This window comes from Apostichopus japonicus, chromosome 17 (assembly GCF_037975245.1).
Source record: "Apostichopus japonicus isolate 1M-3 chromosome 17, ASM3797524v1, whole genome shotgun sequence".
NCBI classification, from domain to species: domain Eukaryota; kingdom Metazoa; phylum Echinodermata; class Holothuroidea; order Aspidochirotida; family Stichopodidae; genus Apostichopus; species Apostichopus japonicus.
In genome coordinates this window covers 9,203,347-9,219,340 of record NC_092577.1, presented here as the reverse complement: position 1 = coordinate 9,219,340, position 15,994 = coordinate 9,203,347, and the positions used below count along the sequence as shown (strand labels likewise).

Below are 15,994 nucleotides of genomic sequence, written 5' to 3'. Positions count from 1 at the left end.
TATGTATAATGAGTTGATTGGCATACATGGTATGAATAATGGGTTGTTTGGCATACATGGCATGTATAATGGGTTAATTGGCATACTTGGTACATGTATAATGGATGGATAGGCATACATGGTATGTTTAATGGATGGATTGGTATACATGATATGTATATTGGGTTGCTTATCATACATGGTATGTATAATATGTTGATTGACATACATGCTATGTATAATGGGTTGATTGGCATACATGGTATGTTTAATGGGTTGATTGGTATACATGTATAATGGGTTGATTGTCATACATGGTATGTGTAATGGGTTGATTGGCATACATGGTATGCGTAATGGGTTGATTGGCATACATGGTATGTATAATGGGTTGATTGGTATACATGGTATGTATAATGGGTTGCTTGGCATACATGGTGTATAGTAGGTTGATTGGCATACATGGTGTATAATGGGTTGATTGGCATACATGGTATGTATAATGGGTTGATTGGCATACATTATGTATAGTAGGTTGATTGGCATACTTGGTATGTGTAATGGGTTGATTGACATACTTGGTATGTATAATGGGTGGATTGGCATACATGATATGTGTAATGGGTTGATTGGCATACATGGTATGTATAATGGGTTGATTGGCATACTGTACATGGTGTATAATGGGTTGATTGGCATACTTACATGTATAATGGGTGGATTGGCATACATGGTATGTATAATGGGTTGATTGGCATACATGGTATGTATAATGGGTTGATTGGCATACATGGTATGTATAATGGGTTGATTGGCATACATGGTATGTATAGTAGGTTGATTGGCATACTTGGTATGAATAATGGGTTGATTGGCATACATGGTATGTATAATGAGTTGATTGGCATACATGGTATGAATAATGGGTTGTTTGGCATACATGGCATGTATAATGGGTTAATTGGCATACTTGGTACATGTATAATGGATGGATAGGCATACATGGTATGTTTAATGGATGGATTGGTATACATGATATGTATATTGGGTTGCTTATCATACATGGTATGTATAATATGTTGATTGACATACATGCTATGAATAATGGGTTGATTGGCATACTTGGTACATGTATAATGGATGGATTGGCATACATGATATGTATAATGGGTTGATTGGCATACATGGTATGTATAATGGGTTGATTGGCATACATGGTGTATAATGGGTTGATTCAATCGTGTTCAACCGATTATGCATAACAGAAAATACCGATTACCGATTATTTTTTTCATAATCGTACCGATTCCGATTCCGATGATTTGAAAATGAAAAAAATATCCCGTCAGTACGAAATCAGCAATAAAGTTTGACAGAAACAATTATTGTTGTGATTTTCCCCAGTTTCCTTTTGCTTCGTTGTTATACAAGGCTCTAAGGTATCATTTTGTATGAACCAAATTACCTCTGGAGTTTCTCGGAAAGAAAAAAAAAAGGATTTTTTTTTTTTTTAAATTTCCAAAATACGGAAATATGACATCCTACCTAGTCAGCACTGTGCTAAGGGAATGGCCTTACCACCTCGACGGGGATGTCACCTGTTAATGGCTTGAAATGGGTTAAGAATAGCTACTCAAAATATCCATCTCAAAAAGTATCTCAGACAAACCATCCATCTGCAATCCTTACCAAAGTGTAAATTTTAATGACATATTGCCTTCATTCCGACATTATGTTGTACTTATTTTCAGTATTATACCGTTTAAGGACAAATAGAAATGTTACGAATTTGAAGTTAAACATACCTATTCGTTACCTATTTAACTCCATTCAGGTTCAATTAGAAAATGTAAGCTTAGGCCAATCAAACTGAAAAGCAAATTTTATCATCGTATCTTGTTTAAAATTACTCTAAAATGTAATACCAGATTGATGTAAAGAAATAATAACAACTAGAAACTACTTCAATATAAAATATAACATTCCCTCTTTAAGACATATCACTTACAGTACCTTCCAAACAAATGCCGATTTCCAGCAAATTGAAAGTTGTAAACTAAGCTACGCATTTTTTTTTTTTTTTGCAAACCGATGGTTAGGCTACATTTCCCATTGACTTAGTGTGGTTGTTAGGCTAACATGTGGTCAAAGATTGCAGTTTCCTTGGGTTTTATTTTTTATTTGCGACACAACTGGAGCGAATAAACAGATGGCAAGGTTAGATTTCCATGCAGTTGACTTAGTGTGAAGTAAGGCTACCATGTGGTCGGAGATTTGTGAGGATTTTAGGTTATTTTCGCTGGTACTGAAATTGCTTCGTGCAGGCCGTAATTTGCCACGGGAAATTCCCGGTGATTGTGCGCAACCCTCTCGCACTGCTTCAAATTTGATGCGAGATGTGAAAACTGTTCGCGCGATTCGCGCTGCAACTGCAATTCCTAGCTAAAGCAAATGCATGTCACAATTAATTTTACACAGACACCTGATATAACGAGGGCGATTTTCTTATATTTCTTTTTTCTTTTTCGCACTCGTAATTGTGCTTTAGGAGGTCTTTTAAGCACTTGCGAGGCGAATCGCCCATCGCCCCGCTTATTTCCGACCTTGTCCAGCACATTCTTTAATTCGCGAAATTGGTATTGCTGCTATGTTTTCTGTGCCAAGAAATATAAAGTCACTAACCACGAGGGAAGCAAAATCGGCGACCCCCTCTTATTTTAATATTTCGTAGTAAAAGAACAAACGTAATACATCAGTTGATATTTTCAACTCCCATATGCTTTTGAATAATGATATTTTCACCTTCCATATGTTTTTGAATAATCGGTATCACATAACTGGTATTCCACGTAATTTTTACCGATTCCGATTATGTTCCGATTATGCAATATTCGTTCCGATTCCGATTAGGTTAATCGGTTGAACACTAGTTGATTGGCATACATGGTAAGTGTAATGGGTTAATTGTCATACATGGTACGTATAATGGGTTGATTGGCATACTTGGTATGTATATATAATGGGTGGAATGGCACACTTGGTATGCATGATGGGTTGATTGACATACTGTACATTGTATGTATAATTGATGGATTGGCATACATGGTATGCGTAATGGGTTGATTGGAATACATGGTATGTATAATTGGTTGATTGGAATACATGGTATGTATAATGGGTTGCTTGGCATTCATGTTATGTATAGTGGGTTGATTGGCATACATGGTATGTATAATGGTTTGATTGGCATACATGGTGTATAATGGGTTGATTGGCATACATGGTAAGTGTAATGGGTTAATTGTCATACATGGTATGTATAATAGGTTGATTGGCATACTTGGTATGTATATATAATGGGTGGAATGGCACACTTGATACATGTATGATGGGTTGATTGACATACTGTACATTGTATGTATAATGGGTGGATTGGCATACATGATATGTATAATTGGTTGATTGACATACATGGTATGTATAATGGGTGGATTGGCATACATGGTATGTATAATGGGTGGATTGGTATACATGGTATGTATAATGGGTTGATTGTCATACATGGTATGTATGATGGGTGGATTGGTATGCATGGTATGTATAATGGGTTGATTGTCATACATGGTATGTATAGTGGGTTGATTGGCATACATGCTATGTATACTGGGTTGAATATCATACATGGTATGTTTAATGAGTTGATTGGCATACTTGGTATGTATAATGGGTGGATTTGCATACATGGTATGTATAATGGGTTGATTGGCATACATGGTTTGTATAATGGGTTGATTGGCATACATGATATGTGTAATAAGTTTAGGTCAGGTGATCATGCATCTGATGTCATAATATTAGTTATCAACTTCACTGTTTTTAGTAGGTAGCTGTTGTCAGTCAACAATGTTGTAATGTTATGTTTTTACTTTCTTTTCTCATGTTTTCAGTATCGACAGAGAGAGAGATATATAGGTAGCAGAACCTGTTCAGTTGTTGTCCAGTCCACAATATTACTCTTGTGAAACATTTCTTAAATAATATTGTAACCGAAGCTCTCTGATGCTTGCAATACACCGGACCGGCATCACTTTACAAACGTAAGAGTTGCCTTGTGCATTGAATCTTAGCTTTTGATTTCCCTTAACCCTACATCAACATTATTTTATTTCTGTTTATACTTTTCTATGTTCTCTTCTGGTAACATTTCACCGTCATATTCGCCTTTATATACAGAAAATCAACGTGAAAGGTAATATGAAACCTAATTACCTGAAAAATACAATGAATTTCAAGGACGGTTAGTTAAGGCTAATTATGTATTTATACTCTCTTATGTTTATGTATATAATTATTCATGAGATGCTGATTATTTTGTGTGTAACAGTCTCAACTTGAATCCTCTTTTTGTTTGTTTATCATTCCCAGCCAGTTTTCGGTTGTTCATTTATACTTGTATAATTAAGCTTTATGTAAAATATATATAATCCAGCTGAACTTGCATATGAGATTTTTTTGTAGTTTATTATTTCTTGCCGAAGGCCGAAGGAATCTATGCGATGGTGATGGCGTGTGTGTGTGTGTATGTGACACTTTAGCTCGTAATTACAAAATCTCAAGAAACCAAAGATGCTTGAACTTTAAACTTAGTGTGTGGGTAGCCCTTTTGTGAGTAGATGTTCTCTAATTTTCATGGAGGTCAAGGGTCATTTGAGAGATCACCGGAGGTCACATGCGGAACAATTGTAAAGCTGTATATCAAGAAGTGAAAAATGCTTGAACTTTAAACTGTGGGTTGACCAAGGATAGCAAATCATCTCTGTTGTTTCTCATGGAGGTCGAAGGTAATTTGGTGTCACCCGAAGTCAAATGCTGAAAACCATGTAAATACGATATCTCAAGAAGTGAAAGTTGCTTGGACCGTATACTTGATATTTTGGTAGTTCTTAGTAATTAGATGTTCTCTAGTTTTTCATGGAGGTCAAAGATCACTTTGGGTTAATCGGCGTTCAAAGTCTGAAAACCTTTTAAGCACGATATCTCAAGAAGTGAAAATTGCTTGAACTTTAAACTTTGTTTGTTGGTAGCCCTTGGTTAGCGAATGATCTGTACTGTTTTTCCTGGAGGTCAAAGGTCATTTAGGGTCACCAGAGGTCAAATTATGCAAGCATGGTAAACAGGATATCACAAGAAGTAAAAGTTACTTTAACTTTAAAATGTGTTGGTTGGTAACCCTTGATTAGCAGATAATCCCTCTGTCTTTCATGGAGGTCAACATAGTGTTATTATTTTTTATCGTGACCTGTGTCTTTAAATTCAACTCCCTGTCTTTATGATAATTAGATAAAAACACACAGTGATCATGCAGTAATAAGGCAATATCATTGGTTGAATTTATGATTCCTATTGTGATTGGACGAGCGCTTGTCGATATGCTGGATGTTTGGGGTAAAAATCATAGAACTGCGTGCTCGTACTACCCGTGACGTTTTGTATCCCGCATGGCGGGTCACGTAAAAAGCACACCAAACACAACTCTCAACAATTAGATAGATCCAGTGCAGCAGAATATTGGTATTTGCGTTCCATATTTACCAAATCCAACTCGCCAGTAAAAGAAAGCGGTAAGTCTTTTTATTTAGTAAGCATTTAAATGATGATAATATGAATTTGGTACGCCACTGTGTTCGATCTAACGTTACTCCGTACAGTGGACCTAGCGTATGTCTGATTTGTACTAGCCTAGTCTATTATTACTAGGCCTAGCCTAGGCCTATATACAGTATTGCGAAGTTAGGAACTCTTCTAAGATCGGACACCCTCATGTTCGTAATATTACAGCAAGGGAAAATGAAAACCTACCAGTTTTCAAATATGTAATAAAATCATAAATAAATTCAATGTTGGGTCACAAAATTTTACGACCTTCCCACAAAAAATGACCTTGGAAAAATATTTCCGTCAGGTATTTCAACATTGTGTTAACTAGAATGGAACCTCGCAAAATCTCAACACTTTTACCAATCAACCACAATTTTCGGTGAATAAAATGAATATATTATGAATTGAAGTTAAGAATTAGACCAGTCTATTTCAAATATTTAATGCCTATCAACTTTTGGCCGCCATTTTAGTTGGCCGATCGAATTATACTCCGACGTTGTCTGCATAGGCTAGGCTGAGCCAATAGTTTCCTGTACAGAAAATAAATAAAAAAATCCGTAAAAAAATTACCGGAATTTCCAAAACTTACACAATTGATATCTGCTGAGCAGATCTAATAAAGGGTGAATTTTGTTTCACACGGGTATTTCTTCAGTTGAATGGTTGAAAATCCTCTCATATTCTGTTTCTAAACTATGCAGGGTCCATGTAGTAATACTAGTACTAGGCTAGTTGTACTCGTAAGTACTATATTACAGTAAGAGTAAAGCGAAGTTAGGAACAATGCATAGGCCTAGTCTGAACACCTTCATTTTCGTAATATTTCAGCATGAGAAAAATAAATACCTACCAGTTCAAATATATGTAACAAAGGCTCCAGCCAGGCCTAGTTGCATTAATACCCAGCCACAATTTACCTGCACCCTGTAGGCCTAGGTGGCTGCTAGGTGGCTACGTTCTTAGATAACTACGTTCTTGATAACAATCCAATCGTAGCCACTATCCCTACTTCCCTCTGACTCTGGAATTATTTTTTACTGTTCCCTGTACAAAATGATACACACAAATGAGAAAGATGCAACTGGACCCACCCTAGCCACTCTTCCTACACATTCAGATTTGAACAATTTTTAAACATTTTTCTGTATCAAAAGATAGGCAGAAATGAGAACGCTGCAATTGGAGCCATCTAGCCACTCTTTCTACTCCCCTCACATTTTTCTTTATTAAAAGATAGGCAGAAATGAGACCGATGCAATCAGAGCCATGGTAGCCACACTTTCTACTTCCCTCGGTCTTTAATAGAATGTAAAAGGATATGCAGAAATGAAAACCAAGCCATCGTAGCCACTATCCTTACTCCCTTCCGACTTAAAATTTTCTTTAACATTTGTTTGTATAAAAAATAGGCCGCAATGAAAACGATGGAATTAAAGCCATCTTAGGCACTCTGCCTGCGCCCCTTAGACTTAAAATATTTTTCATTATTTTTCTGTATAAAAGGATAGGCAGAATTAATTACGTGTAACTGGGGCCATCATAGCCACTCTGCCTGCTCCCCTCAGACTTAGAATAATTTTCAACATATCTATGAAAAAGTTTCTGGGATAGAAGAAAAAATGCCAATATTTCAAAGATGTTTATTTCAGTTTGTATTGTCTCTGTTTAGACCAATTGAAAAAATATTAGGAGGCCCTTCTTTAATTTTTTAAATGGCCGCCTGACACATTTTTGGAAACTACCACCTGCCAGGTTAATTTTTAACTTTTTCCTTCAAAATATATAGACTCCCATGTGATGTACATACTAATAAACTATTTCCACATCATTACGGAGTGATGCTGAAGTCTGTTGAAAAATACTATTTTTAAATGATTTTTTCCAAAAGAAGTTTTTTAAAGTATTGTAGTGATTTCAGTGTGGTGAGAAACTACATTTTCTCATTAACTTGTTACACCCATTGTAGTATATATGACTTTAATGAAAGAGTCTTATGTAGTCTTTGTACTCTGTACTCCTGAGAATCTGTAAGTGTTAATTAAAAAACCTGATGAGCCATAAGAATAAGTGTTATAAGCATATCTTATCTTGATTTAAAAGCTCGGGAAAGTTTTAATGCATGCTCTTATAGTACTAATATTGTGCCCTCTCTATTGTGCACAACCCTGAACACTGCATTCCAAACCAAGTCAAATGACCCCAAAAATTTCACTATCAAAATTCAATTGTGCCTTTCAGCTCCTGTCTATAATATAATACAACAAATTATAAAGCTAACTCAACAATCAAAACCAGTAAACCATAAACACATGAACAAAAATGCTCATGACAACTATTTTCCAATTTCTTCACAGATAACAGGAAAACAAGTTTCAGCCGAAGCAACCTACACCATCATTGGAATAGATAACGAAGAGTAAGTTCAATTGACATAGATAATTTCATCATCACACATGAGCATTAGTGTCCTTCCTTACAAGAAAATTGACATCCTCACCAATCACCATATTTAATAGAAATTTGAACAAAACACCACCCTACTACTCAAGTTAAAATCAGATATGGTTCAGTTGTAGGTTAACAGCAAATTGAAAGTTTTGGAAGAAAAAACAGCCTTCCGTTACCTTTGTTTTGAATTTCTGTAAAACAATCAGAAATATCTTGGTAGCTGCGGACCATTAACAATCAGTCCAATGTTCAACAATATTCTGTGATTTGTTCTCAATCTGGTGACCTCAAATTCAAGCATTAAATGAAACTCTGTGAACCAAGATTCATATATATCATTTTTAGCTCATACCTACAGATTTCATGGTACAATGTTCAGGATTTGTCACGATACTACTGTGGAAGTGTTACTTTTAGGTTGTTCATGAATTTAAGATCAAAGGTCAACTAAGGGTCTTTTGTGGCCAGGGCCATAGCCCTTTATTTTCAATAAGACTCTTAATTGATGGCCTCCAAATTACCTTCGAAATAGTTGCCACCAAATGTTGACTATATGTACGAAGTTACATGTTCATATACCAAGTTTCATGTTGATTCAACAATGTCTAGTAATTTGCTTCTGGTGACCAAAAAATTGACCTGCAAATTTTCAGCACAATGTACTAAGTTTCATGTTGATCCAACAATGTCTGGTAATTTGACCTCAAATGACCCCTGGTGACGCTCAGAATTTTCAGCACGAAATGTAGACTACATGTACCAAGTTTCATGTTCATCCAGCAATGTCTAGTTTGAGCCTCAAAAATGCCAGGGCCTAAACACTTATAGGGCCCAAAGAGTTTTGATCTATGACACATCCTAACATATGTGTATCAAGTTTGATCCAATTCCATTCAATACTTTTTGAGTTATGAACGTTTGTTACAAACAAGGAACAAAAGAAAAAGGAACAGAATAACAGAAGGAGAGACATGATGATTTCTTAAGCTGCTCTCCCGCAACTAAAAATGTACCCTGGTTCATATCATATCTGCTCTGACCAGGGGACAGTAAAACTTGATTTGAATTTCAGCTTGAAACTTCTCCAAACACGCCTCTGTCGCCTTTTGCTGATCGATGATTATCAGTAAACATGCAAGTGTACCTTCCGAACTGTGTCCAACAACCTTCTCCCTGTCCTTAGAAGGAGACACATTATCTTCAGTGATTCTCGTACCAAGGAAACAAATTCATCTGCCCTAGTTTATTTACATTTATTTCTTCTTAAATTTCAGACAGACAATATCTCCATCATCACAGAATGCGGGAACACCTTCGACCTACCTTCCAGTCTGCTCGCAGTCTCTGGCCTTGACCTTATTGACATGACTCCGCTTCAATGTCCAATTGACAGTGGAAGGAGATAAGGTCAAGAAGATTCAGTTCGAGTATCCTGTTACTACAGCAGTATAGTTGAAAGTCCAAATAAGAAACTGATGACTAGAGGTTATTTCTGGACAAAATTGTCCCCTGATTGACCAATATTTGGTCATCTGTATAATCCCAGCCTTCTCGAAGTCACTGGCTTTGACCTTATTAACATGACTCCGCTTCAATGTCAATTGACAATAGAAAATAAAGTCAAAGATAAACAGTTTACCCTGTTTCTACAGGTGTATAGTTAGCAAGTCAAAATAAGAAACTGACAACCAGGGGCTCGAGCCGTAGGAATCTATGCAATCATGAGTGCGTGTATGGGTATGTGACAAAAAAGCTTTTAAGTAGGTTTTCTCGGCACTTCAAAGTGGATTGAGGTCATACTTGGTACAGAAGTTGCCCATCATTAGTAGACTATCTCTATTTATTTTGGTTCCAATATCATGAATATTTATGAGTGGGCAAGGCTTAGAGGGAATTCTCTAAAATGTCAATATCTCGGCAACTGCATGTCCGATTTTGATCAAACTTGTTTTGATGGCATTGGTAGGTGGTTTGGTACGTTTGTGTTGTACGAAATTTCATCACATGAAAATTCTGAAGGGGCGAAACGTAGTGCAATTTTGCTCATGACCAGACATTGTTTGTTTTTACAAAAGTAGCCCCTGTTATTTGGTCATCTGTGTAAGCAGATTAAACATTCGTTTTTACAAACTATTACTGTTCCATTAGACACGGTTTTCCATAACATGTAATACACTTCTTCCTTTTGAAACTATATGCAAAAGACAGCTGTGTAAATACAAAGTGAAACATATTCATGTACAAGGTTTTTTACTGAAGTTATTCACTACACATCATAATTCCAGTCTTATCAAATTGTCTATTTCCAAATAAATTATTTTGTATTCCTTGCCAGAGGCTCAAATAATCTATGCAATCATGATTGTGTGTCAGGATGTCTTCCTGTAGGTATGAATACAGGTACTACAAGACCTGTATTCTTGACCTCTGTTGAACATGCCCATGTAACAACTCAGTACATCTAGATGAATGGTATTTTTTTTCAGTAGTGACCTCATTCTGTTTGTGAACACCACCATTCAAAAATGCGGTGTTTACAGATTTCTGGTTATTACTTGCAGTATTCACTTATACCTTTCATTATCTTGGGCAGTCTCAAGGAACTAGTCTACCCGTATTGTTTATTTATTGTTCCAGTAATCCAGTAATAAGAGAGGTTCAAATTAATTTTTGCACATGAAGCACAGCTATGGTCAAACTTCATTTATGGTGGATAGGTCCACAATCAGTGGCGGCTGTGCATGATATTTATTCAGAGAGAACAAACCGGAGGGGGGCTTTTACTTTCACAACATATCATTTTATACTTCCCCAGTCTTCTCAACCGATTCTTTCCCCCAAAATAGTACTTATTTATCATGTGTGCTCCAAAAGTCACCTGTATTTCAACTAAAAAATTTATATCACCTTGCCGACATGTGATATCCAACACATTCCTGCCATTTAGTCTTTAGACAGACTATGAAATTGTTGTTTTAAGTTTCTTTTTATATTCCTTTTACATCATTTGTTCTTCTTTATTTTTATGTTTATAGTTCTATCAGCCATCTCTACAATAGTGTTGAAATAAAACGAGCCTATAAAACAAACAATTACGACTATGTCATTTCTGTACTTGTAAATGTGTTGAAAATTTGAGGTCAAATTACTAGACATTGTTGGATCAACATGAAACTTGGTACCTTTAGCTAACATTTCTTGCTGCAAAATGGGGAGGTCATTTTACTAGACATTCATTCTCAAAATTTGATTGGTCTTATCGTGAGGTTATCTAACGAATAATCAACGCTCTGTGTTTAATGCTATCGCTGGATGCACTCTGGCTTCGCTTGTATTAAACTCAGAGCGTTGATTATTCTATATATAACCTCACTCTAGATAGTGAAATAAACCGTAATTGTTAGATCAACATGAAACTTCGTACATAAGGTCATTGGAGCAAATTTGGTTATTATCATCAAAGTTCACAGGAAGTTTATCTTATTAACTGCAGCAGCTTTATTGACATGGTTTGCTATATAGTTGTAGGCTCATTTGGTCTGGAACTGCTGATATGCATGGATACCGATGCAAAAAACACTGACAGCTCAACTAGGCGAGTTACTTGAGACGTATCACCTTGATTTATTTCTCAAGAAATGTTTCAATAGCATTTTACATCGGTGGAAATAATATAGATGGAGATACAGCTGCATTGCTGCTCTTGTTTATTCAACTGTTGATTTACCCGTCTCGTCTCCCTAAGGCCTGGAACGACTTGTCTGATTGTTTGATGTTGTTAGTATTTGCATACAATGTAATAGTTGTACACAGTTTCCATGGTACACAGTAAGCCTATATTTCACTCAATGTAAGATGAAACATGTGACCCACAGCATGGAGACACGTCACGTGCTCTGTAACATCACAACTGTATATCACTTAAACAGGAGATGATTGTCACATTGTAATGTCTTCAAGTTTCGTGGAATAACTAGTGATGGGAGGGGGTGAGGTGTGATGGTTATAAACGGTCGCTGTTCTATATCTCCTAACATTCAGCGCAAAGCCCTGTACACTCAGTAGTTTAGTATCATGGAATAGGGAAGCGTGGAAGACGGAGTGTTCTTGATCAAGGTGACATTCGTTGCACCGACAGGCTGGATACATTGAGTGCCAAAGGGAGAAGTGTGAGTCGGAATGGGTGCTGGAAGGGAGGGGTGCATTATCACTTCTTTCTTAGTTCACTTGTTAGATCAAGACGTACATTTTGTGACATTCTTCAGTGTCGACGACAATAGCTACACTCATTTGCGTTTGTACTTTGAGACATTACTGAGTCATTTGGCTGGATCCTTTGTTAGCGAAAAAGTGCGATTTAATCAAATGATCGATATTTATTTAATTCATATTCTCAGTTTACGTTTGGTGTCAACATTTCTAGATAAGCGTCAAAACTTCATGATAAACGTAACAATGTCGATAAAGCGTCGAAAGTTTGTGATATCAGTTTAAATTGTTCTATAAAAAAATCAAATATCAGAAATAAAACCACACAATTTCAACATGTAAAGTCATCTTTCTTTTCGGGAATGATAGTCAAGAGTCGAGGTAAGCAGAGTAAATTCGACAAAGCATCTGTTAACATAATTTATGTGACATCAATGTTCCTTCTCAGCCACCGTAATACCCTTACAAATTATAGTCCGTACTTTGTAATAACAGTTGGAGCAGATGTTGCCAGCTAAAACCAACAAAAACAGAAAAAAAGGTAACCTAGACAACCATTGTTGATATATATTGTATACCTCTATCATTCCAGGTTTTATTCTTTCAGAGGGTGGCAGACAAATATTTGAGGGTCTATTCCCCTCTCGTAGCTACTCCTCTGCATCTCCCCTGCCCTCCATCTCCATTGTGGTACAAGATAAGTCTCTGTACAGAATAGTTAATTTCATGACTTTGTATTAATGATATATTTTAGTATTGAAAGAGAGAGTATAAGTGCCTGTTTTACGCTGAAGTTTAGTTGCTGCCTAGTGTATACACTGTAAAACCCAACCGGTAGATGAGCTTTCTGAACAAGGGTAATGACAGTCAGGATGACTCAATAATGTTAAAATAAGCGTTACAACATGGTTTACGTAAGTTTTATGCGGAAACGTAGATCAACGTATGAAGATATCGTTGTTTCAACTTGCCATGGTCGAGTATCAAGACATTTCTTTTTCGAAGTCTTGGAGGATTTACGGTTCGTATTTAGACTTATTAATGCTCAATACAGTAATGATATTCGCAGAGATTCGAATGAACCTGAAATATGTTGTTAAAATTAGCCCAAGTCAAAGTTTAAAACTTGCAGCATGAAATTATCCGCGTGATTGAATTGGATTAGAAAAGTTACTATTTCAACAGCCTAGCGGACAAACTTGATAAGCTCCATTTCACGTTGAACGTAGGCTGTGCATTAGGGTAGGCTATAGAGCTTTACAGCTAGGCCTAACCATTAACAGTTGCGCAGTGTAAGACAGGTTCGGTTCATCAGCATGAGCTCGGGTGGTTAATACTGTATACTGATTAGCAAATTTAAATGAGTTATATTTAGCCTGCCTTTTTCACCGAATTGTTGCGGTGAGCTATCAACTACTGTAAGTTTAACTAGCTGAAAGTTAGGGCATCACAGTTGAATTTCATTAGTTGGCCAAGTCCTCATTATTTGCAACTGTCGGTAAAAATAACAACAACGTGTGGTTGTTTCTACTTGAAATCTGATCTTCGTCGCGCGCTAGCTCAGTACACTGTGTATTCGCCAAACATTCCACAGATGGTACGGTATGTACGTATTACCAACTTACCGACCGGTACGTTGTCATACTGTAAAGTTAAGGATAAACAAACATCAACACAATGAATTTAGTCATAGCTTGACGCATACAAGAGTCAAGAGCTCAAGACACAAAAATGGAATGGAAGTGTAAAATTTGTAATTTCTCTTGTGACAGGCGAGTTCGCTTATTAAGACATTACAGATTTAGCCATCCTCATCAGGGAAGGCACCTTTCTTTTCCATGCCTTTACAAGGATTGCCTTGTCATGTCAAAAAGTCTTGGTGGGTTAAAAGCTCACATGACAAAGAATCATAAGACTGTCACACTCACAGCTTCCCATAAGACTAGTGAAATAACGTATAAGTGCAGTGTCTGCCATCACAGAGTTGAAAATTTATTTAGTCACCTAAACAGACATCTGAAAGTGTTTGAAAAAATCCAGTGTCCATTTAAAGAGTGTTTCTTCGAAACTAATGTGCTTACATCATATTCTTCACATAAGAGCCGATTACATAGAAATGACTCAACTAATCAGCTGAAGGATGAATGTTTATTCAGAGACGACACCTTAAGTATTGTTGGGAGTGATACGTTTAGCTCAGATCAAATAATAGAAGATACTGAAGACTTGAATGAGGATATGATAGTTGATCATGACTCTGACATAGATGAGGTATTCACGAAAAGAATTGCCTTGTTCATGTTAAAGCTGGAATCAGTTTTTCATGTACCAGTTTCCACTATTCAGCAGATAGTAGATGAACTTGTTGAAATGCATTTCTTGTCAAGACCTATCATTCAGTCCCAGTTGAGTAAAGTTTTTATGCAGCAACAGAACATAATGCAAGATATTATGCAGGCAGTAACAGATGTTGTAATGACAGAAGCTCCCATGATTGCACGTCTTCAACGTGGAAACAAATATGGTGTTCTGTCTACTCATAAACTGAGAAGGAAATTTTTTCAGTTAAATTTCCCAGTTGTGAATGCCAAAGAGTTTATTTTAGGGAAAGTAAATGGCAAAACATGTACTATGGTTTATATTTCTGTGCCTACAATGATTCAGAAGCTTTTGCAGAGAACAGATGTGATGGATAAGGTTTTATTAAATGAAGAAACTTCACAAAAGTATTGCTCTTTTAAAGATGGCAGCGTTTATAAAACTAATCCTTTCTTTGAAAATGGGGATTTCAGACTTGCTATTGGCCTGTATATGGATGAATTTGAGGTTTGTAACCCATTGGGTACGTCAAAAAAGAAACACAAAATTTTGGCTGTCTACTGGGTGTTAGCCGATATACCAGCTAAGTTCCGGTCACAGCTTCATGTCATTCAACTAGCAGCATTAGTAAAGTCTATTCATGTAAAAGAATTTGGATTTGAAAAGTCTCTTCTACAGCTTTGGCAAGACTTATCATTTATTGAAAATGAAGGTGTGTTTATTGAGTCTTTAGGAGAGAATCTCAAAGGAACTGTGGTATATGTTTCTTCTGACAACCTTGGTGCTCATCAGTTTGGTGGGTTCATGGAAAGTTTTGGACCTAATGTTTTGAGGCCATGCAGAGCCTGTATGGCTACCAATTCAGATATCCAGGATGTACATTTTCAGTTGGATAAGTGTGTTAAGCGTAACAAGGAGAACTTCAGTTATCATATTCAGCAGGTTGAAGATGACGCATCAGTTTCTAAGGTTTATGGTGTAAAACGTGATTGTGTTCTTCATAAGTACTTGCAGGGTTTCCATGCCACCAACGGTCTTCCGTTTGATGTATCTCATGACTGCCTGGAGGGCATTGTACCATATGAAATGGCTCTGTGTCTTGCTTACTTCATAGGAAGAAAATACTTTACCTTAGATTGTCTGAATGCCAGGATCAGACATTTTCAGTACAAATTTACTGACAAGGTCAATCAACCTCAAATTATTGGTACAAACTTTAGGTCAAAAAATACTATTGGTGGAAATCAGAGTGAAAATTGGACACTGATACGCCTGCTTCCATTGTTGGTAGGAGAACATGTACCACAGAATGATATGGTTTGGGATGTATTACTTTCTCTGAAAGATATTGTGGAGTTAGTGCACAGTCCAGTATTTA

The 15,994-nt window shown here is 36.5% G+C and overlaps 1 protein-coding gene and 1 long non-coding RNA gene across 2 annotated transcripts in view; one reads left to right on the top strand and one right to left on the bottom strand.

The window, feature by feature from the left end:
• Nucleotides 1-15,994, bottom strand: part of LOC139954921 (NLR family CARD domain-containing protein 4-like) — an 85,740-nt gene that overhangs the window by 52,095 nt on the left and 17,651 nt on the right. The window lies entirely within an intron of this gene.
• LOC139954817 (uncharacterized) lies at nucleotides 5,306-11,313 on the top strand. The gene is made up of 3 exons (XR_011788194.1): nucleotides 5,306-5,600; nucleotides 7,995-8,056; nucleotides 9,363-11,313. It is a non-coding gene; the product is annotated as an uncharacterized lncRNA (long non-coding RNA).